This window comes from Lepidochelys kempii, chromosome 8 (assembly GCF_965140265.1).
Source record: "Lepidochelys kempii isolate rLepKem1 chromosome 8, rLepKem1.hap2, whole genome shotgun sequence".
Classification (NCBI taxonomy): domain Eukaryota; kingdom Metazoa; phylum Chordata; order Testudines; family Cheloniidae; genus Lepidochelys; species Lepidochelys kempii.
Window position 1 is genome coordinate 51,008,990 of NC_133263.1, and position 21,666 is coordinate 51,030,655.

A 21,666-nucleotide genomic window follows, 5' to 3' on the forward strand; every position below is an offset into this window, starting at 1 on the left:
CCAACCCTGATAGTCTATGATTCTAGGTGGGGATGCAGCAGCCAGCCACAGCCCCCACCCTCCCGCCCGGGCCAGGCTAGTTCGCCCCCCTCTGAGCCCCAGCGCCGAGCACCTGGGCACCAGTGGCTGGGATTTGAGGAGGAGCAGCCCCCCGCCCCGTGTCCAGCTTTCCCCCAGCCAGCTGCCCCCCCAAGTCAGCGCTGCAGCCCAGCAGGGCTCACTGGGCCTGTCCCTGGCCACTGGCCCTGGGCCAAGGGGGGGCCCCAGTGCCGCCCCCGCGGCGGCCGGGCCAATCCGGGAGCGCAGGCACTGTGGCCGAGGCTCCCATTGGCTGCCCGCCTGCATGCGGGCGGGCGGGGGCGCGTGCGGGGAGGGCGGCGCGGTTATCTCGCGGCCCCTCCAGCGCCGGAGCAGCGCGCAGGTGACAGTGGCGAGGTGGGCGCCAGCAGGGGCCAGCAGCAGCACCGGGGCCGGGCTGCGCTCGCCCGCCCGCGCACGGTGCACGCAGTCCCGGAAGAGGCGCCGCCTGCAGCAGCCCCCGGCCCGGCGGATCTGCTCCCGCCCTAGAGAGGCCAGCATGGCACGTGGCGAGCGCCACCCTGGCAGTGCCCGCTAGAGCTGGAGCCTGGAGTTCGCCCGTGGGCAGCGGCGTGGGACCCGGCTCTCCCCAGGACAAGGGCTGGTGCATCAGCCATGGTGGGGACTGAGCCGCTGGACGGGCAGAGCAGGAGAACCGCGCAGCAGCGAGGGCCGGGAAGGGTGCGCTAAGGGGGAGTCTCCCCGCCCCGCCGGGCCCCCGAAATACGAGCGAGCAAGACTTTGGAAAGTTGCCACCGAGAATGGTGGGCAGCCTCCTCCCCGAAGGGCAGGCTCCTGCCAGGAGCCCAGGGAGCGCTCCGGGGGCGCTGGTAACGGAGGATCTTTGCCTGGACCGCTCTGAAAACTCCCCCCAGGGGTGCTAAGGCAGTTAGCTGCAGGCCAGCCCGGCTGGCAGGGCTTCGGGAGAGCGCCGCGGGGCTTTCCCGCACCGGATCCTTGCGGAGTGCTCGCACCGGAGTTACCACTCCGGTTTCACTAACTCCGGCTTCACAGCGGCTGGCTTCCCTCGTTACCTTCTTGACCCACATTCCTATTGCCTGGGGTAAGTCTTGAAAGTTCCTCTCCCTCGCGGCAGTGGCTGTAACGGGGCGGTTCTCATTGCAGGCACCGCTCGCTCTTTTCCTAGCTGGTGCAAGCAGAAGGATGGGTTATGCTTATGTAGAGTATGCTGAGCTGCCTTGTACCCAGTGTTTTCACCTAGGTTCGTATAGATACGTGACTTACCATGTGGAGATGCCGCACACACAGGAAAATGTGCCAATGCTGAGCTCTGCTGAGCATTGGGACAGTCTCCTAAGGGCAGAAGAGGCAACTCCATGGCTTGAGTTGATTAAAACTGGACTGGCAATGGCAGTGGAAAATATGCTGCTGAACAGTCCTGAAACAGCCAGTGAGTGGGCAAGATGAGCTAATTCCATCTCAACTGTCAATAAGGATATGCCTGTATTTGCCATCTGTATCTATCACATTACATGTCACCAGCAGATAGATTAGATTTGCCTTGTATCAGCTACTAAAACATGAAATGCTCCCACCCTACAACTGCATGAATTTGTGAGCTGCTTCTCCCACCCTCCACCTCACTTTTCAGCAGCCAATACTGTATCCATTGCTTACTTACCTAGAGCAGGGGCTCGCAGCCCAGCAGTCATGACCACCGCTGCCCTTTCCCCATTGCTAATTAACAGCGTGGCCCTGGCTAGATCCCAGGTAGATGGGTGAGAGGTGCCAGTATGGGAAAGGTTGAAAACCACTGACAAACAGGATGCACACGCAGTCTAAACAGAAACTGGAAAACAGATTAACCTGCTGGAAAGGAGTTCTGTGATCTGACCATAGAGGTAGTACTCTGCTTGGGCTCCTGGCACTTGGAGCGGTACACAGAGGGGGAGGTTAGAACAGGGATTAATGCATTTGGCAGCTAAGGAATGGCTGTTGTACCAGTGTTATAAACAGTGCTCAGATACTACAGTGATTGGTGCCCTATGGATACCTACATTAAGTAAAGCAAATTTTAAACTGTGTGCACATGTGCCATACAATCTACGGTGTGTATCCCCTCTGATAACTTAACATGAACATCTCTGGTTGTCTCTCTCTCTCTCGAGAGAGATAAACAGCCACATCATTCAAGCGTACTGCATCAAGTGGGGTTCTGGAGACTGTGGCTCAGGAGAGCAGAGCATGACAGAACCCTGCAATGGGGTTTCCTTGTACGTTGTTGCCTGTTTTGTTCTTTTTTTTTTCAAATCTGCTGTTTCTCTGTGTTCCCAACATGGCATCTTAGCAGTGAGGGACTGTCACCTGGATAGTAACACAGGGGTGTCCTGAAGCCACAGTTGTGCTGCAAATGACTGTTCATTAGTGCAGTCAGAAATCCCATGTTGTTACATATGCTGTACAGGGAGTGGGGGTGGGGGGGTGAGGAAATCAGCGTGTGTGTGTTTATGTGGGTGTGTAAAGGGGGTGATATGTGCACACACCGTTGCCAGGAATTGTTTGAGGATGAGCAGTCTGTGTAACATGTTCTGTTCTTCTGGACTGCAGCTTGTTCTGAATAGCAGGGTAGTTTGGCACAGACAAGTGTGTGTGGGGGGAGAACAGGGCGTACTCGGGCGATCCTACTCCACCTGGCATTCAGCATTTCCGCCTCTTGTGTTAGAACCAGCTGCCATCCTCTGACCCTGCATTTAAGACCATCCTGTGAATAACCCTCCTCCTGGCTTCAAAACAAGTTGTTTATGGGGCGCTGTCCCTGCGTCATCCAACTCCTTCCTCTCCCGAGGCGCAGAGGACTCATCAGGGAGGGCTTGGGAGATGCCTTAGTGCCCTGTACCTCGCCAGCCTATATAGAGGAGCCCCCAGGGAGAGCGGAGACCCAGCTGCCTGGGAACTTTCTGCTGACTGCATGCTGCCCCCCTGCTTTTCCTGTCTGAAATGTTTTGGAGATTCAGTGCTTCCCCCCACAGTGTTGTTAAACAGCGGGTTGGTGCTGGTACTTTGCTTGAGCTGATAGTTTCAGCCCTGCTGAGATAAGAGGCAGCAGTGCAGAGAGTGGAGCGAAGAACGCTTTCCTGGAAACTCTCATATTGTTGTGGTAAAGGGGGAACTAACGTAGGAAGTCACCAGCTTCATAACACAGACATTCTGGCTTCACATCACTGCTGGGCCCCGGAAAGGGAACTTGGTTGGGTAGCAATTGTCTCACTGCAGAAATAGTGGCCTGTTGAGAGGACAACAGCAAACTGAGGTACAGATGAGCTTGTGGGTTCAATTCCTGGCTCTCCCAGTCTCCCTTTGTGACAATGGGCGACTCTCAAAGGCCTAGATCCTCAAAGATATTTAGACTCCTAATGTATATTAGAACCAATAGAAGATAGGAGCATAAATACCTTTGAGGATCTGGGTCTTAGGTTCTCTATGGCTCTGCTTCCTCATCTGTTCCATGGGGATAATCACACTTCCCTGCATCGCCGGGAGGAGTCATTCTTTACTGTTTGTTGGGCATTCACATCCGGTGCTGATGAGTGGCACCATCTACAGGGAGGAAGAGTGTAGCATCAGTGAAAGGAGACTGGGAAGGAGGAAAGGTATTTGGGTTGGGGGATAAAGGAAGAGTACCTGGGTACAAAAAGCACATTGGGATGTAGGGGAGATATAAAGTACGAGGACATGGGAAGGATGGTAGGATGTAGAAAAGGACCTGGAAAAGATATTGACATGGAGAGACAATTCTAGGGTACTTGTATGTAGAAGAATGCTGGGATCTAAGAAAAATGCTAGGCTAGTAGGATGCAGAGCCCTGGGAAATTGGGATGCAGGCCTGATCCTGGGATCTAGGATAAGTATTTGCGAATATTTGATGGTCTGTAGAAAATATAGTAGACAGGGATAGACTGGGAAATTACTGGAGTACTGGGCTGTATGGAAAATTCTGGGACAGGAGGGTGTAAGAAGTGTCACAGTACACATCCCTCTAATGAAACCCCAAATGCAACAGCAGCCAGTCTGTCTGCCAGTGATTTCACTGCTGAATGATCAAATCCAGTCAGCCCAGCCCCTGACTGACATGCACTGGCTGACACCTGCCCGGGGCCTGGCTGATGTGCATCGGTCAACACCGGCCAACATGAAAAGAATGGCTTCTTGGTAAATATTTGCTCACACCATCCCCACGCTAAAATGTGCGTAGCACTTCGTATCTCTTCACCTCGGAGCCAGAGAGCGGCTAATTTCACTGGGACCTGGGCATGCTCATGCTCCACTTAAACAGCTCTGTCAAACTCAGCCACGCTGTTAATTTCCCAAAGAGATACTGCTGCCTCCTTGATTTTAACAGCTAAAATACCCAGCTCCCCTGAAGCATCTGTTAGTGGAGATTCTGACCTTAAACGCCTGAGCATGCTGTACCTGTGTGGGTCTGCTGCACCTCTCGCCTCTTTTTCTAAATGAAACATGTACCATCTGCAGCTGGAAATGTAGTCAGCCACCTTATAAGGAGCATTGTATTGCCTGCAGCCACACAGCGCCTTGTGCTCTGATCCTGTCGGCTCTCACAAGCGAAGGTGGGTCAGGTTGGGCCAGCACTTGGGTGAGAGCAATCCTAGGAAAAGCCCAGCGTGCGACCCACTGTGGTTCTGATCAACCAGCAGGTGTCACTCTTCCCTCTCACTCCAAGCTGAACCCATCCAAGCCTCCAAAGGCAGAGATGAGGCATAACACTGAAGCCTGAACCAGTGGTGGTGGTGAGGGATCCCCACCTGCCTTTCAGAGGTGTCACTGAGCTCCGTGTCCCGCCGTCCAGCCTGTCGCACCCCCCTCAACTCCCCTGGCTGTTTCCTTTGTGTGCGCTGTATTCTCCTCCCTGCCCCAAACTGCTCAGGTTGTCTTTTGGGGGTGCGGCTAGACAGCTGCAGCATGCCACTCCCCGAGATGACCCCTGCCCATGGGCTGCCATCTAGGCTCACGCTGGCTTTATGCCAGCTTCCACCAGTGTCAGACTCGGCAGGAGGAGCCGAGGGTGGGGAAATACACCAAGGAAGAAAGTTGTGGGAGGCATACGGTTGTGCCAAGCACTGGTGGCAAGCAGTGGCCCCCCAAAAAGAGGAACCGGCCAAAGCCATGGGGCCTGTTTAGGTAGTGCACCGATCAAGCGTTTTTTCTCAACAGCCTCTGGCAGCGGGACACCTACGCAGCCACTGTGGGAATTCACACTGGCCTCCCCCAGGGTGAGTCCCATAAGAGGGCAAGCAGCAATCCTGCCAGCTGCTCTCTAAACCACCCTCTTAGCATTGGGGGCTCCAGTGCAGGGACCTGTGAATCCCCAGCTCTGGTGAATCTGACCCTTTAGATCAGCTTACAGGGACACCGATCAACCGGAAACCCAGGCAGCCCAGGTTAAAAGCAGTTTCAGGCCGGCCCCTGCCCCTCAGCCCCCTGCCCGTGACTGTGGTTTTGCAATCCTGTTTTCCCCTCCCTGTGGCTGTGAGGAAAACCCACACAGACAACAGGGGAAGCAGATTATATACCATTCTTCTTAAATCCCCAGCTCCCAGACTCCTGTGGTGACATGAACAATCTCATTCCTTTAAAACAGATCTATTTTGTTAACCTCCCCCCCACCCACAGCCTATGTTTCTAGCCCTCCTGGTGGCAAGAAAAAGCTTGACAGTGTGAACCCTAAAGGCTCAAAAAGTAGATTCCAAACAAGGAGAACTCCGTCTATCTTTGTATAAACATAAACTCTCCGTATTTTTAAGCCACTCTCTTGATTTTTGCAGGCCATGATTCATGATTTTTGAATGTTGGCTGAGACACAGCCTGTACCCAAAGGCAAAGCAAACAAAGACAAAGGAGGATGCATTTTTCTGTCATCCGAATTAAAGCACATCAGAAGTCGATTCATAGATGATAAGGTTCGAAGGGACCTCTGTGATCATCTGGTTTGACCTTCTTTATAACCCAGGCCTAGAACTGCTCTGAATGACTTGTAACAGGAGGAGGTAAAACATATCCAGATGGCCCAATGATATGGACCCTTTAAGTTTGCAAAGTGCATTGGGATGGAAGGCGTGGCATGCACGTAAGACATTACATTGCTGTAAGGTTCACAGCAGATGGCTGAGTTCCTGAAGCATGATGCCTATGTGTGAATGTTGGGATAATTGCACACCCTGCAGCGTGCTTCTGAAATGCTTACTGGCCCAATGAATTCCCCATTGTGCAAGGCCTGGGCACATGGTTACCAGGTTTGCAGTTTCCATTAGCTAGTGAGATCAATGATTCCTTGACACTTCCGTGGGAAATTGTGTATGATACCTGCAGAGCAGTAAACTGTGCTGCCTAACGATTCATTAGGGGGAGCTACAGAGAAATAGAACAGCAAAAAGGACACAGGGTGGGAAGGAAACCTTGTGCCACCTAAAAGAGACAAGCACAGGGAGAGCTCCCTGAACCCAGGCCTGGCATGTCTCAAGGCAGAGTAGGAGTGCAGCCTAGAGACATAGGCCAGGGAGCTGCTCCCCTCCACCTGCGACATGCTGGCTGGGGAGAGCTCTTCTCCCTGAGAGGCAATCAGGTGATTGGCCTACTGTGAGATCTGCCCTCGTGAGTTCCAGGAGTGCAGTGGCTGTTTGCAGCTGGATCCCATGGGCGGGGGGGGATTGATCCCACACATAGGGCTGCTGCCTCTGAGATACAAAAAACCAGGACATCCACCTGCCTCCCATACCACATACACCCCTGTATACTGATGGCTCCCCACGCAGGGCACCATCTCCTCGTCCCAGCCCTATGAGAGGGCACCAGCCCCTGTGGGCTCCTTGGGCTGCCCCAGGCATCGACCTCACCAAGCAGTATGCACTGCCAGCTGGATCCAACCTGCTTCTGCCCAGCGTGACCCCTGCAGTTGGTATGTGTGCAGTGTGACCAGGTGCTGCCAGCCCCCCAAGTTTCCTGAGCCGCCCCATGCCCGTGGCTCTCAGACACTCTAGAGCCAGAGCTCCCTCTTCCATGAGAGCCAGAGGGGATGCGATTGGCAAACGCTGGGGTGTTTAATGTCCTGGGAAGACATACAGATTTCCCAGGACAGCTACCTAGAAAAAGGGCCGATCATGGGAAAACCTGGACAGGCGGCAACTCTAAAGGCGCTGAGCACTCAAGCCCCAGTGCAGCAAGGCTTTTGGGCATGTGCTTAAGTCCCATTGACTCCAGCAGGCACTACTCCTGTGTGCTCGAGTGCTGGGCTGGATTGGAGCCAGAGGGCTCAGCACCGGGCAGGATGGAGCCCTTTGGGTCCCAGCTGGGGCGCTGAGTACATGGAAATCAGGCCCCTTAAACCTGCAAATCGTGGTCAGGCACAGGGAGGGAGAAGGAGAGCGACCCAGGGTACCGGGCGGAGTTGGAGGCAGGGCCTTGAGCAGATGGAGAGAGAGCTGGATGGGGCCTGCAGCAGCTGGAGTGATAGAGAAGGAGATCAGCAGCTAGTGGGGGGTAGTTAACTGAGCAGTGGGCAAGGGGAGTATGTGGGGATCAGAAAGGCCAGGGCATTGGGGGCTGGAGTGAGAGCACAGGGACTAGATCGGTGGGGTGGGGGGAGAGGGGAGTTTGCTGTACTGAGCTCCCCTGCTGTGGGATTCGTCTGTGGGCTGGCAAGAAGGCAAGCCCAGGCACTACTCTGCTCACTCGGATTTGTGCAGGACTCTACACTGGGAACAGGCAAGGTGATGGGAGCAAAGGGGGCAGAACATGGTGTTCTGTGACCCGATTCTTCAAAGCAGGCGCTGGGCTGGGCTGACCCCTCGGCCTCCTCCCACTTCCTCCATGTTGCTTTGCAGCAAGGTCTGGCTTTTAAAGTGCAGGAACCTTTGAAAGCAAGGCCCACGGGCTCCTGTGCTTGGGGCAGTGTGCCGTGCAAAGGGGAATGAGGGGGCAGGTACCACTCCCCGTACATGGACAGGGGCTCTGTGCGGTGCTAGTTAAACACCAGGGGTGGCATAGAGAGTAGGTTAAAACACTGGCTGACCAAGCTATGGATGGGGTAGGGCTTGTATCCCAGAAAACAGAGTGATACCATGTTGTTTCTGCAGCCCCTGCGGCTAAAACAGATGTGACCATGTAATTAAAGACTGTGTCACCCTTCATACGTAGAAGGGGACAGAGTTAAGGTTGTATGGGCACCCTTAATTCTGGCATTTTCTAAGTGTTGAGAGCTTCATTTGGCAGCCTTACTGTTCTTTTATCATGGGGTTGTTGGTTTTTTTTTGGTGTTCTAGTATATAAAGATCTCCACAGCGCCCAACACAACGGGACCTCTCCCCCATGCCATTGGGAACCACCATAACAACAATAATAAGAGTTTGAGAGGCAGCGTGAGCTAGTGGTAAGGGCCTTGGGATCAGGAGACTTACGAAGTTCTGTTCTTGACTCTGTCCCAGAGCTGTTGTGTGCCTTGGGGAAGTCATTTCCCCCTCCCTGCCTCCCTGTCCCCTCCCACCTTGCGTCCAGCTGGTCTGGGTGGACTGTGAGCCTTCGGGGCAGAGACTGTCCCTTACTTTTACAGCACCCAGCTTAAGCCAATATCTGTTGACTCTTTAGTCCATCCTGCTACCTTTTCTCAGTCTGCATTGTAGCGCCCTGTGCTGAGAAATGCACCTTGGTGGTGAGTGGGGTGCTTGGCTCTGTGGCTCAGCAGGGACCCGAGAACTGGGGATGGGAGGTTGTATTTGACTGGTCTAAGGGAGACACGTCCCTGAAGAACTCCTGAGGATATCTTCCCAGGTGGGGGAGTTAGCCAGGTGCCTTGTTAATAGTGCTTGCAGTAGGGTAGAATCTGGAGGCCACTGCCAAGATCCGGGTCCTGTTGCTTCAGGAACTGTACAGACACAGGAATAGAGCGTCCCTTACGCTACAGGTAGACAACCCAGCATCGTTAGCTCCACTGCCAGAGAACGAAGGCACAGAGAGGCTTGCTCTCTCCATGTGCCATTGTGTGGCCTTGGGCAAGAACTTGAACCCAGAGCTTCGATGCCTCAGGCTAGCGTTGTATCCACCAGACCAGCTCTCTTTTCCCCTCTTCCCATTAACATCAATTGGGACTTTTCATGAGATCCCCACACCCGCCCATCTGAAAACGGACCACTTGATGGCACGTCTCATCACTTCTCACCAGCACAGCATTGGCTCTTGGGGGAGCGGGATTAGAGTTCTAAGGTAAACCGAGGATACTGCAGGAAATAGAGTTGATGACTGAGTAGATAGCAACTTTCTCTCTGAAACAGAGCCCCAGCATGGTGCTTGGGGGCGCTGTGTCCAGCCCCAAATTGCGAGGGCTGAATTCCCATCCTGGTAATTACACCTCCTTCAGACTCCCTCTGCAATTTTCAACTGGAGACAGTTTTCATGTACATCCTAAACTTCTGCATAATGTTGCTCTGCAAAACATCTGCTGCATTTCCCCCTCCCCCAGCCTATAAAGTGCTTTGAGTTGCTCTGTGCTAAATAAATATGGGATAAGATTATCCTGAATATGTGTTTCACGTATGCTGGGCTTGATTCACTCAGGACTTACTCTGGCTTCTAGCAACATAGAAAATCTACCAGGGCTGGGGGTGGGTGGAAGGAGGGAGTGTGGTGGAGGAAAGCACACTGCCAGGGTGCTGAGAGCCAATTTCTACAGCACCCAGACCATTGGCTGAGGAGGAGCAGCACTGATTCACAGCTAGGGTGACCAGAGGGCAAGTGTGAAAAATCTGGATGGGGGGTAATAGGTGCCTATATAAGAAAAAGCCCCCAAAATCAGGACTCTCCCTATAAAATTAGAAGGTCTGGTCCCCCTATTCAGAGGTGCGCATGGGACAACCTGGGCTGGTAGGACTCCTTTGGAAGGTGGAATCCCAAGGGGATGACAGTACCCATGGGATGCAGGAGCTGGCACTGGTATAGGGAGTGCAGTTTGCAGCCCCTTGAACAAACAGAGAATTGAAGCCAAGGGGCCAGATCCGCAGCTGGTATAGATTTGCATTGAATCAATGGAGCTATGCCGATTCGTACCAGCTGGGGATCTGGCCCATGGTGAGTTTCAGAAGGTGTCTGGCCCTGCTTTAAATTATATTTAATCTACTGCAGAAAGTGATCTGGAAAATGTACATGGCCTGACAAAATCAATGTTAATGTCCCTGACAATTAGCTAATGTCTTAATAATTGAACTACACCTGCTATAGAGTTACACTGCACATCTCCAGGGATGGCTTTGCCATTGGCTTCAAAAGGAGCAGGATCACCGTGCAGAGCTGTGCTCTGAGTTGTACCTGCCACAGAACAAGCTTCCGGGTTCTGTTTCTGAGGGCTGTGACAAAGTACTTGGGTTGACCCCCTCCTCTCCGGGCTGGAAGCTCTAGGCCCTTCGGCAGCAGGTGGTTGTCTCGCCAGAGGCAAAAGGAGGATGGCTCTTGAGGTTAAGACACTGGCTTGGAAGGCAGATCAGGGGAACATGCCTGGATCAGCTGCAGATTAATTGCATGACCCTGGGCAAATAATATCTCTTCCCATCAGTTTTCCCCATCTGCAAAGAGGGGGTTAGACCATCCTGTCTAGACTGCAAGCTCTTTAGTGCAAGGGGCTGTCTCTCACCATGTGTACGCACCGCACCTGGCCCAATGAGTCCTTGCTTCCGACAGGGGCCCCTCACATTCCTACACTAACCAGTGTTGCTGGGGGGGCTGTGGGAATCAGAAGCAGAGATTTGATGCAAAAGCCTCTGTCTGAGTTTATTTGCCGCCACCACCCCATCCCAAATATTGATGCTCTCTCCCCACTCCCACCCTGCCTCTGCAGCCCCAGCTGTTCCACTTACTTATTAGCTGACCACACGCCCCCTGCTTAGTCGTTCCTTCCCTTTCCCCGAAGCAGAGATGAATTAGCAGCTGCAGGGAAGAAAGCCCGGATTGTGATTCACATCTGCAGGACTCAGCAGTTTAACAATCTTTCTAATCCTGTTATTTCTCACCTTAAACCTACCCATGTGAGCAAGGTGCCTTTATTATTCATCTAGCTGCTGGCTGTACTCTCAAACTCCATCTGCCTCCCAGCATCTGCCATCTCCCCTCCTCCCTGCGGGCTCGTAGGGGCAGGACTAGAGACCCCAGACTCAAGGGGCATTTCCATCTCGGCAACTCCTTTTGGGCAGTGAGTGATACTGACCTGCCAGCCAGTGGGTGATGGTTTATTTCTGCCCCCCTCCCCGGCTTTTATCTCGGAGCAAGCTTCGTCTGGGCTGTCAGTTTATGCAATGAAGTGGGGGTGGATTCAGAGGCGTCAAGCCAGCTACCTGCAATCAATTGCAGGGAAGGGGGCACTGGATGGCTGGGAGGGGCCAGAACAGGGTTAGGCAGAGCTGCTCAGGAACTGGACTTTGTTCCCATGAAAAAATGGACAAACACTTTCTCATTTCTACTGAAATTTTTCTTTGAGAGTTTTGGCAGGGGGGAACAACTACTATGCATCAGGAGCCTGAAAACTCCAGGAATTTTTTACGAAAATCCATCATCAAAATCGGACATTTCCCCTGGAAAGTTCCATTGTTTTGGTCAAAGAAATATTTTGAACCATAAGCTCTGGTGTTGGGTTCAGTGATGGTTCCTAGGCACTAAGGAGACTCAGTTAGGGTGACCAGAGAGCAAGTGTGAGAAATCAGGATGAGCGGTGGGGGTGAACAGGTGCTTACACAAGATAAAGCCCGGCAGATCGGGATGGTCCCTATAAAATCAGGACATCGGGTCACCCTTGACTCAATAGCCAGGCATCCACAGGGAAACCTAATGTGCATACACATGTGAACCCTCTAGGAACCACACGCCCGAGTCCATGCACGCGTGCTGAGACGTGAGACACCCACACACAAACGCACAGGGCTGGACAAACAGCACCTAAACAGACAAGCACAGCCGCAGGACAAACCCTCCCCGCCCCAGCACAAACCCACACAGGACATATGCATGTGAATGGACAAAGTTACACCCAGCCACATGGGTGCACGCACACACCCAGGCAGGGCCTCATCTCCGGGGTCTGCCTTCGTCTCAGGCATAAACTAGCCCTGAAACCGGGAGCAGAGCTTGAAGGCGGGAGAGCGGGATAGTCCATATTGAAGCAGTGGGCATCTTTAGTACTGAGGCAAGCGAAAGACAGTTCGCCCGGGGTGTGGAGCCAGCAGAGCTCCCAGCAAATGGTCTCCCGCCCCCAGCGCGCACACAGACCCAGTTCTGAATGGCAGCCGCTCCTGCTACTGCAGTTGGGGGCCAGTGGAGCCACGTCGCATTACACTGCGCCGTTTGAAGTGGCTGAGGCGCTCTGCGCCCCAGCCGACCCCATGCTGTCCACATGCCTGGCTGTGCGGTCTCGTGTCCAGGCCCCTCGTTGTGTGTGCACCGCGGCCAATGTGCCATCTGTCACCCACCGCTAGAGAAGGAAGCAGCACAGCGAGATATTTTCTGCATCATTTTCCTTCCTCCTGCTGCGGGTCTCCGAGCCTGGCTCCTGGGGAGGGGGGACCCTCCCGCAGAGAGAGTGCTCAAGTGGATGGTCCCTTCTGCTGAACCCGAACAGATCCACCTGCTAGCACTGGCTCCTGTTCCGAGCCCAGGGACGGTGTGTTGTCTCCCATTGTCCCACATCATGGGTCCAGGGCACTTGAGCCCTGTGACATCAACGTGGTGGTGATCATCCCCAGCTGCTGTGTCCCATGGTAATCCACCTGCATCAGCCCACGACCTGGGGCACCTCAGGTTGGGGCAAGACAAGGCCCCCTGACAAATCTGGCCACAGGTTCAGCATGGCCCCGATGCAAGGCAATGGCCCTGCTGGGGAGGGATAGCTCAGTGGTTTGAGCATTGGCCTGCTAAACCCAGGATTGTGAGTTCAATCCTTGAGGGGGCCATTTAGGGATCTGGGGTGAAAATTGGGGATTGGTCCTGCTTTGAGCAGGGGGTTGGACTAGATGACCTCCTGAGGTCCCTTCCAACCCTGATAGTCTATGATTCTATGTAGCTAGGTCCCTGCTTTTCTGCATGCCCCTATCTTACACTGGCTGCAATCCCCCTGGGGCTGTGTTCCCTCCTCTCTCCTGCTTGCAAAGCTGGGATGCCTCTGGACTGTGAAGATAGGGTGGCTCTGATGAACCACAGGATATTGTAAGAGGTGGTGAGACTATATACAGGTGAACCGGGGGAGGTTCTTCAGATCTGACTTCTTCTTTTCCCTGTCCCCCACCCTGCGCCTCCTAGGCCTGTTCTCTCGGGCACAGGAACGTGGTAGTACAGGCTCTTGTAAGGATCCTCTGTGTGGTTTACCTCTTATCCAGATCACCATCTCCTGAGAGAGAATCCAGCTCCGAGGTTGTAACGTGGTTCAGAGACCCAGATAAATACAGGGTCCAGCCCCAGCGGATGTCTCTGACCCAGCTGTACAGAGGTGGGATGATCCCTCTTGTCCATCTCCCTCCCAGTAGCACTAGGCTCTCCACGGCGCACGGGACTCTGAACCACGGTTTAACCGCGCCTAGGACCATCCCCCTCCTCCATCCCCACGCGTTTGTTTCCACGATGGAGATGGGCCCTCAGTTCCCATGCTCTGGGCCAGATGGTGCAGAGCGCAGCCTGGCACACACAGATGGCACTCTGGCACAACATTCAGCTGTGAACTCACCAAGCTCAGGGGACAGGGGTGAGCATGGCAGAGCAATCGAGGGTGCAGTTTGCACTGATCGGACAGTCGGTGAGTGTTCAGTGCACACATGTGTTGAGGGTGCAAAAGTGTATGGCAGGAAAAGGTAGTGGGAGGGGTTAGATTAAGCTGCTGCCTCTGACTTTACTGATCCCATCGGTCCTGGCTATGGTGCCCCAACCCACAGCCATTAGAGGTGTCAGACTAGACTGCCCCCTACTGCTGCAGGAGGTACAAACACTCTGAGCCTGCCCAGCTCACTGATTCACCTCCCTTGCCTCCCATATCTCAGGGATTATGCATGGGGAGGGCAGCTTTAGCTGGTGGTCAGGACTTCCAAGCCAGCTGTGTAAATGCCCTAGTTACCCCTGCCTTGCCTTCTACTTGGCCAAAGCTGCCCCCATTTTTGGCCCTGCAGAGGGGGGAAGATTATGACGCCCCCCTCCCCCCAGTGGTCACTTTGCTAACATGGGCCCTGCTGACAGGAGCTGGTGTGAATACTGTCTATACACGCACATGGGCTCTGACCCATGTAAACACAGCATACAACTCTGTTGAGAATACCCAACCCCCTCCCCTCCCTATCTCCAGCTCGTTCCTTTCTGCTTCTGTCCTGTCTGACCCACAGCCAGTGCTGTCAGCCAGCCCAGATCTCGCCAGCAGATGGCACCTAGGCTGCTTGAGCTGGCAGGTCCCTCCGGTCCCCCTTTTTTTGGGGGGGGCACTGGAGGAATGCCTCCTGCCACCAGACACCAGCAGCCCTCCCCGCTCCTTTTCCAAGACAGACAGACCCCCTCTGGGGACCAGGGCAGTTGAAGTCTCAGTGACAGAGCATCAAAATTAATCCAGGGGCATCTTTCTGACAACAGATGGGCATCTCACTGTGTCAAGGAAGAATGTGCAGCTGGGGACAGATAATATAGGAATCCATACACAGAGTTAGGTACGGCAGGACAGATCCTCAGCTGGTATAAACCAGTGTAGCTTTCCTGATGTGAGTGGGACCATGCCAACTCACACGAGCCAGAGATCTGGCCCCAGGGTGGAGAGGGAGAGAGACACTGTAAAAGCAGAAGTGATGGGATGAAATTAAGCAAAGGAAAATTTTGCGCGAATATCAGAAAACGTTTCCTATCAGTCAGGTCTATTAGACCGTGGACTAGGCTCCTGAGGGAAGCAGCTGGAGTCCTGTTGCTTGAGTCATTTGAAAGCTGGGCTAGACAAAGCACTGGAGAATGCAGCAAAGGGAACCACCCCGCGCTAGCCACGGGAGAAAGATGACCTAATAGTGTTTTCAAGCTCTAATTTCTATTGTCCTTGCAATCTACCTGAAGGTGTATGTTAACCAGCAGCCTGGAAGATGTGCAGCACCTGGCTTCGATCTATGAGGCTGAGAGAGTATGCTGTAGTAAGAAGGGACTTTCACCCACTAGGGCCAATTCTGCCCCTCATTCTGGTTCCTCTATACCCTGCCCCTTGTGAAACCCAACTTGGGAGAGGAGGAGCCCTTGCACTCAGCACTGCAGACATTCTGGGCCATGGACAGCCCACAGACACCCCTGGAGAAGCTGCCCTAACGTAAAGTCTCATACCCAGAGAATCCATTTATAGGAGGAATATTCTGTGAGGGAACCGATTTGAGAAGCAGAGAAAGGATCAAAGAGAGGTATTGACAAGCCCAAAATTTGCCTCCCCTTCTCTAGGGTAAAGCATCCACGTGAGTGTGCGCGTGAGAGACAGAGTGCCTCTGTATGCATTTTCAACACGCTCAGCACTCCTTCCCTTCTCCCCCTGCCCCAATCAAAACAACCAAATCCAACTGCCTGGTGCCCAGCAGCCTGCCAGCAGGATCAGAGCAGCCCACACAACCCAGCACCAGGACCGCTCTGCAGTTACAAACCAGCATGCATTGGGGGGGGGGGGAGAAAAAATTCTTTTCTGCAAAGAAAGAGTTCTCACAGGGCCCGACCCAAAGCTGAGTGAAGTCCAGGGGATCCTTTCCAGTGACTTCAGTGTGCTTCGGATCAGGCCCGCCAACAAGCATAATCACAGCCCACTGCACTTTGGACCCTGTTCAGTGTCACACCACGTGTCCCGGACAAGACACTGGCAGCCTCTCCTGTTTGAGATATTGCGAGGGGGAGGCATGGGAGACGCAACAAGGAACATCTCTGCCTTCAAAGGGAAAGGTGCTGTCTGCTTTATGGGAACGCTGGAATGCCATGGAGATCTCTTGCCATTGGGTGTCAGTGGCTCTGCCCACGTGCCTCCCACAGCATCCAGTTCCACAAGCGACAGCACATGTTGTGTTATGAACAGCAAGGAATGCATGAAAATATGTGGCGGGCAAGGAGCATACGTGCAACCAGGGTACTGGTGGCTCTAGACCTTTTAGCAGCAGGGAGCTAGGCAATCAAGCCAGCACAGGGCCTCTCTGAAGTCCTACTAGGATCTCTGTTGTACAGATGGGGCTCTGAGGCACAGAGAGGCTAAGGGACTTGCCCATGGGTAGGCAGGCAGTCTGTGGTGGAGAGGGAATTGAATCCAGTTCCCCAGCTAGTGCCCTAACCACTGGACAATCCTTCCTGGATGCAGCACTGCAAGACTAGATGCTGGGGAGACTGGAGTGTCTTCCTATGTGAGAATACTCTGCCTGTCTGTCTCAGTCCGAGACTGCAGGACACAGCCCTGATTTCCCCTCCACGGCTCTGCGCCCTGATCCCAGCTAATGAAAGGGAGAGCCTGCGAGCTTGTTAAAGAGCTCACAGCTGTCACAGGGCATCAGCTAGTTAATAGTCTCTGGTACACGCACAGCGCTACGTGGTGGGTGCAAACCTGATGCCCCAACCAAGGAGTCGGCAGGGCAGTGAAAAGAGAGGGAATTGCTCTAATTGCTGCTCAGAGCCACTATAATCTGAGCACCTGGTTCTCCTTCCACTTAGGCTGAGGTCACACCAGAGTATCATGGCGATCCTCCCTGGTGTGAATGAAAGGAGAACAGAGCCCAAAACCCCTATGGGAATCTAGCAGCCTCCAGATTGCCTGGGCTCTGCTCAGTTGTTCTGTATCCCCTTCTGCAACAGGGGTGACCCTGTTTGTGTAACACACACGCCACCACACCACCAGAGTTCAGGGCCAGCAGGTCACAGGAGCTGATGCCCAGCCAGTTGCGCTCAGTGCTGGAACGCTTCTGTCACTCACTTGATGTCATGGCTGGGGAGGAGGAAAAGAAGCCGGACACAAGGGACAAGAGAGGATTTGCAGCTAAGTCCAGGAAAACAGTGAGTGTCAGAGAGACAGGAGCTCCCACCGCCCTGGAGGGCAGTCACAAGTACAGCTCTGGTCCCAGCTCACTCCTTACTCAGCAAGGGCTCCATCTCGCTGATAGAGCACCCACAGTCTCCACTGAAGTCAGCACCTCACAGGAACGAGCCCCCAGTCTCTCAGGCCCAGATCCTCAAAAGTATTTAGGTCCCTGACTGCCACTGATTCCATTTAGGGGATCTGGCTGTTCCCTTTGAAAAGTTTAAAGATTAAAAGCCACCGGGCAGAGCTGGAATTTGGAGTAGCTATGGGACTCTTGCAAGTGCCATATACGGTCGCTTGTAGGTTTACTTCCTCCTCTTCCCTGTTGCTGGGCGCCAAGGGAGAGATGATCACTGTAGTGAATTGTTTGTTACATTTTCCATTCAGGTACATCAGCAGTGCCAGGGGAGCTCAGTGCAGGCCTGGAGGAGGGGATAACCGCTCCCTGTTTGCGCATGCAGAACCGACAGCAAAACAGCAGGGTAAAGCATGGGCCCTGGAGGGAGCCTTCCCCTGGCAGCACTCTCTCGGTGCAGTGTCTGCATAGCCTTAGGGCAACAGGCATTCCTAAGAGCAGCGGCCCCAGGCGACATGCATGAGGCTGGGGCACTGAGGACAGCAGCCAGAGCTTGACAGCAACAGAAGGGGTTTGGGCGACTGAATCGGAGCAGGTGAATTGGTGCCACGCGTCCAGTTCTAGCTCTATAGCATTTTGGAGTCAGAGCTTCACAGCCACTTCCTATTTCTGCAGAGGGGCAATCAGTCCCTAGAACCATAGAAATAAGAGATGCACCTGATGTATTTGCTCCTCAGTCCGATCCTCGGGGGCCAATGCAGGATTTCCCTATACAATCCTTTCTCCAGTGTTTTGACCCAGACAGTTGGAAATCACCAGCAACGGAGTCTCTGCCAATTCCTTTGGGAGACTATATACAGCCCAGTAGATCTCTCAGTTTGGAAAGCCTCCTGATGTTCGGCCAAAAAAGGGTCTTGGTTAATTTCATTCTGGCACTTGGTGCTATGGAAAAGCCTAGGGTAGATTACTCCTAGCTACACCTTGCAAAATGGTCCAGGGTTCAGAACCTTTCAAATACAAGACAGAGACTTGATCCATGAGGCCAGCGTCTCCAACTGTTTCTCATTCACTAGTGCACATCCAACCTATTTCAGGGATGACCCAAACCAGAGTCTTTTAAAGTTTGGCCCTGCTCTAAAAGGGGACTCAAAAAACCCTAACCGGCCAACCAGCCGTTTATTGTCTTCCTGTGACTCCATAACCAGATCTGCTCAACTGACAAGGAAAAGGGACTTGTGTGTGAGATAACCGCTCAACCTCTGCCCAGGATCCCTAAAGGCCAATCGTCAGCCTCTTACACTGATGAGCGTTGACGCCAATTGGCTGTATCTGAGTAACTGAAGGCCCAGTAGACTCAGGTGATTATGGGGGAATTGCAGCTCCCCTTTCAATAAGAAGTTTCTAGCCCTGCTGGTTGAGGAGAAAAGCTTGACCACATGGCCAGAATTCACCCCAAAGGTGCAAAGAAAGAACCTCCCACTGATTCTTTTTTTTTCATTCAATCTCCTGATTTTAAACCAGGGTCATGAGCCTTCTGGGCCTGACCCATGATGGTTGGGCACTTGAGATTGGCAGTAACGGCTTGCCAGCAATGAAGGCATTCACACTCCAGCTCTAAACAAAGCCAGCTTCTTTCTGGCTCATGCTTCACCCCCTGCAAGGAAGATCCTGCCACTGGAAGGTAGCGAACAATTTGTGCGACCGTACACGAGCAAGAATTGAGTCCAGCTCTATGTCTGATAGCTCCACCGGGCCTGTAGGGCTGAGGAACAACACACCTTCCCCCCAAACCTTCACTGGGCCACTGGGAAAGAATCTGCTTCCAGGCTGGAAAGAGAAAAATCAGAAAGTGCTAGGATTCACTGTAAATCAGCCACGTCTGAGAGGAAGAGCCATCTTTGCTGACTGCTCCCCCTTCTGCCATGGAACATGTCTAGGAGGCACCAGCCTTGTTACACCTTTGATCCCTCTCCTCCTTTGGAGGCCCTGAGCCCCACCCTCGTTTTCTCCTCCAGAGGTCCCTGCTTCTCTCTCATATGAGGTGCTCCAAGATCTTTAGTTGCCCTGAATCTTCCCAGTGTTGGTCTCGCTCCACCGTCTGACTTTCCCTCCTCCTTGGGCCTCCCCACTTCTCCTGCCCCAGCTCTGGGGAACCCCCAGTCCAGTCCCCACCTCTGAGGTTTGGTGCCACAATGGTGGGGAACAGCCCTGAGCCAACTGACTCTTGGCCAGGGCGCTCTCCTCCCTCAACACCTCCTCCCCAGAGAGGGGCCCAATCCGGAGAGGTGCTCTGCGCCTAGGACATCCCACTGAAGTCAGTGGGTGTTCAGAGTGCATGGCGCAGGATCAGACCCTCAGAGAGGGAGGAGGAGCAAGGGGTAGTAAACACAGAGCCTGATCCAGAGCCCCTTGAAATCAGTGGGAGTCTTTCCATTGACTTCAGTGGGCATTGGCCCAGGCGGCTGGAGTAGAGAAAGGGCAGTTTGTCAGCTGCTAGCGCATTGCCAGGAGGTTATCCTCTGGATGGGCAGCTGAAAATACCAGAGAAGCTGGTGGGAGGCCAGAGATTCAGCCCTTCTCCACGTTTAACAACATGCAGTAGGTTGTCAGACAACAGCCATCACTGTGTGCGGAGGGTGACTGTCCTCCCACCTCCACTGCTCCCTCCAGCTGCCCCTGCGCTTACACCAGGGGAAGCTGAGGTATTTTGTGAAAGCGAGACCTGCAGTGACAAAGCCCTGGAAATCTTTCCTTTGGCTACGTGTTGTTCAGATGTCGACCCGTCCTTTACCCCACCCCTCCTCAGACGAGGCCCAAGGCTGGAACAGCAGGTCTGGATTGGTGAGCACTGTCCGAGCTGTGAGGGGCCTCGTACTCAGAGAGCTGCGGTGCTGCAGGGCAAAAATGAAGTGTGAAGACAGAGAGCTGCGGGGGGGAGATCAAGGCATGATTGAGATTCATGAGAAGAGCTACCTGGGGCCCCTGAATTGGATTAGCAGGGGTGTTGAAAGCTACGATTGACATGCATTAGCAGAGCTGAATGGAGGCCCAGGATGCATCGCAGAGGGATGCTGCTGGTCTGGATTGACATGCATTAGTGGCGCTGCGAGAGGGCCTGGCACTGGAATGGCAGGGCTGCTGCAGGTAATAATGGAGACATATTATTAGAGCTGCATGGGGGCCGAGGACTGGCATATCAGTGGGGTTTCGGATCAGGAGTGAGAGGCACTGGCAGAGCTGGGCGAGCTCGAGCATCTGCCTGCTGTAAATGTTGCTCATGACTCACAAGGAAGTTTGCTAAACATATGGAAATAATTCTTAATATCACATTGCCCAGATGGTTTTGATGGGGAACATATTTGCTAGAACAGTAGATCAAAAGCCCTTACATGGTGTGGGCCACTTCTAGAGAGAAAGAAAGATTCCCCTCTCTTCGCCAGGGACGCTTCCCCCTCCCAGCCTCCAACTCCAATCCCACATGCTCAGAGACAGGAAAAAAAACCCCAAACATTAGAACAGTATTAAGGAGGCAGGTTGTAAATAAACTCCCTTGAATCTGATGGCTCCAGTTGATATCTGTTCTGTTTATTTCCTTTTTCAGGGGGTGGGACACTGCTCTATTGGTCCCCAAAATCCCTTTGTCTCCTGCCACCCACATAAGAATAGCTCTTGCATAGAAGGGTCATGCATATATCTCCAGGGGAAGGGAAGTATTGTAAGTCAGAAGATGGGGGAAGCGGAGGCAGAGAGAAGGGAACAGGTTTGGCGAAGATCACACTGGTTTGGGAGCAGAACCAGGGATGAAAACCAAGGCTCCCGATTCCTAGCCCTTTCCCCTAGCCACTAATCTGCCCAGGTTACTTGATGTTTGCTCCTCTCCTGTGTGTTTGTTGCATCTACAGTTTGAGGTCATCTACCAATTAGATTGACTTCACCTTCTGGAAAAGCCCAAAGACAGACATGAAGCAGCTGTGCAGACGGGGGCTTGTTGTTTTGAGCTTAATTGGTCAAAATCTCCTGGCACCATAACAAGAGCACAGGGATGAGCCATAGCAAGCAGGAATTGCCTTGAAAACCCTATCTCAGCAGCTTCCACGTAAAATCAATAGCAAAGCCCCTAGCAGACTTCATGGAGTCTCCGGCAGTTCTTGCTTTACTGGGTCAGAACTCTGCTTGGCTTAGGGTTTTTTTTTAAGGGGGATTGGATTAAAAAGTGTTTGAATTGGGAGCATCACTTACGGTGGAAAGGCTTTCTAAAGATGACATCCTTGCAGTGTTTCCTAAAGACAGTCAGAGTCTGGATTCCTCTGTAAGGTTGTTCCAGAGCTAGAACCTCCCCCGCTGGCAGACTTGCCATCACTGTGACAGAAGCAACTTCAGGCATGGCCAGCAAGTGCCTCCTTAATCGCCTAACTACATGCCAACAAGTGCTTCCAGCTATGTACTTTTACACCCCTGCCTTTAT

At 53.3% G+C, this 21,666-nt stretch overlaps 1 protein-coding gene across 1 annotated transcript in view; it reads left to right on the top strand.

Moving 5' to 3' along the window:
• The first annotated feature begins 440 nt into the window (after positions 1 to 440).
• BRINP2 (BMP/retinoic acid inducible neural specific 2) overlaps positions 441 to 21,666 on the top strand; it is a 52,364-nt gene continuing 31,138 nt past the window's right edge. Inside the window, exon 1 of the mRNA XM_073356478.1 lies at positions 441 to 1,141. The gene's annotated coding sequence lies outside the window, so the exon portion shown is untranslated. The remainder of the gene's footprint in view (positions 1,142 to 21,666) is intronic.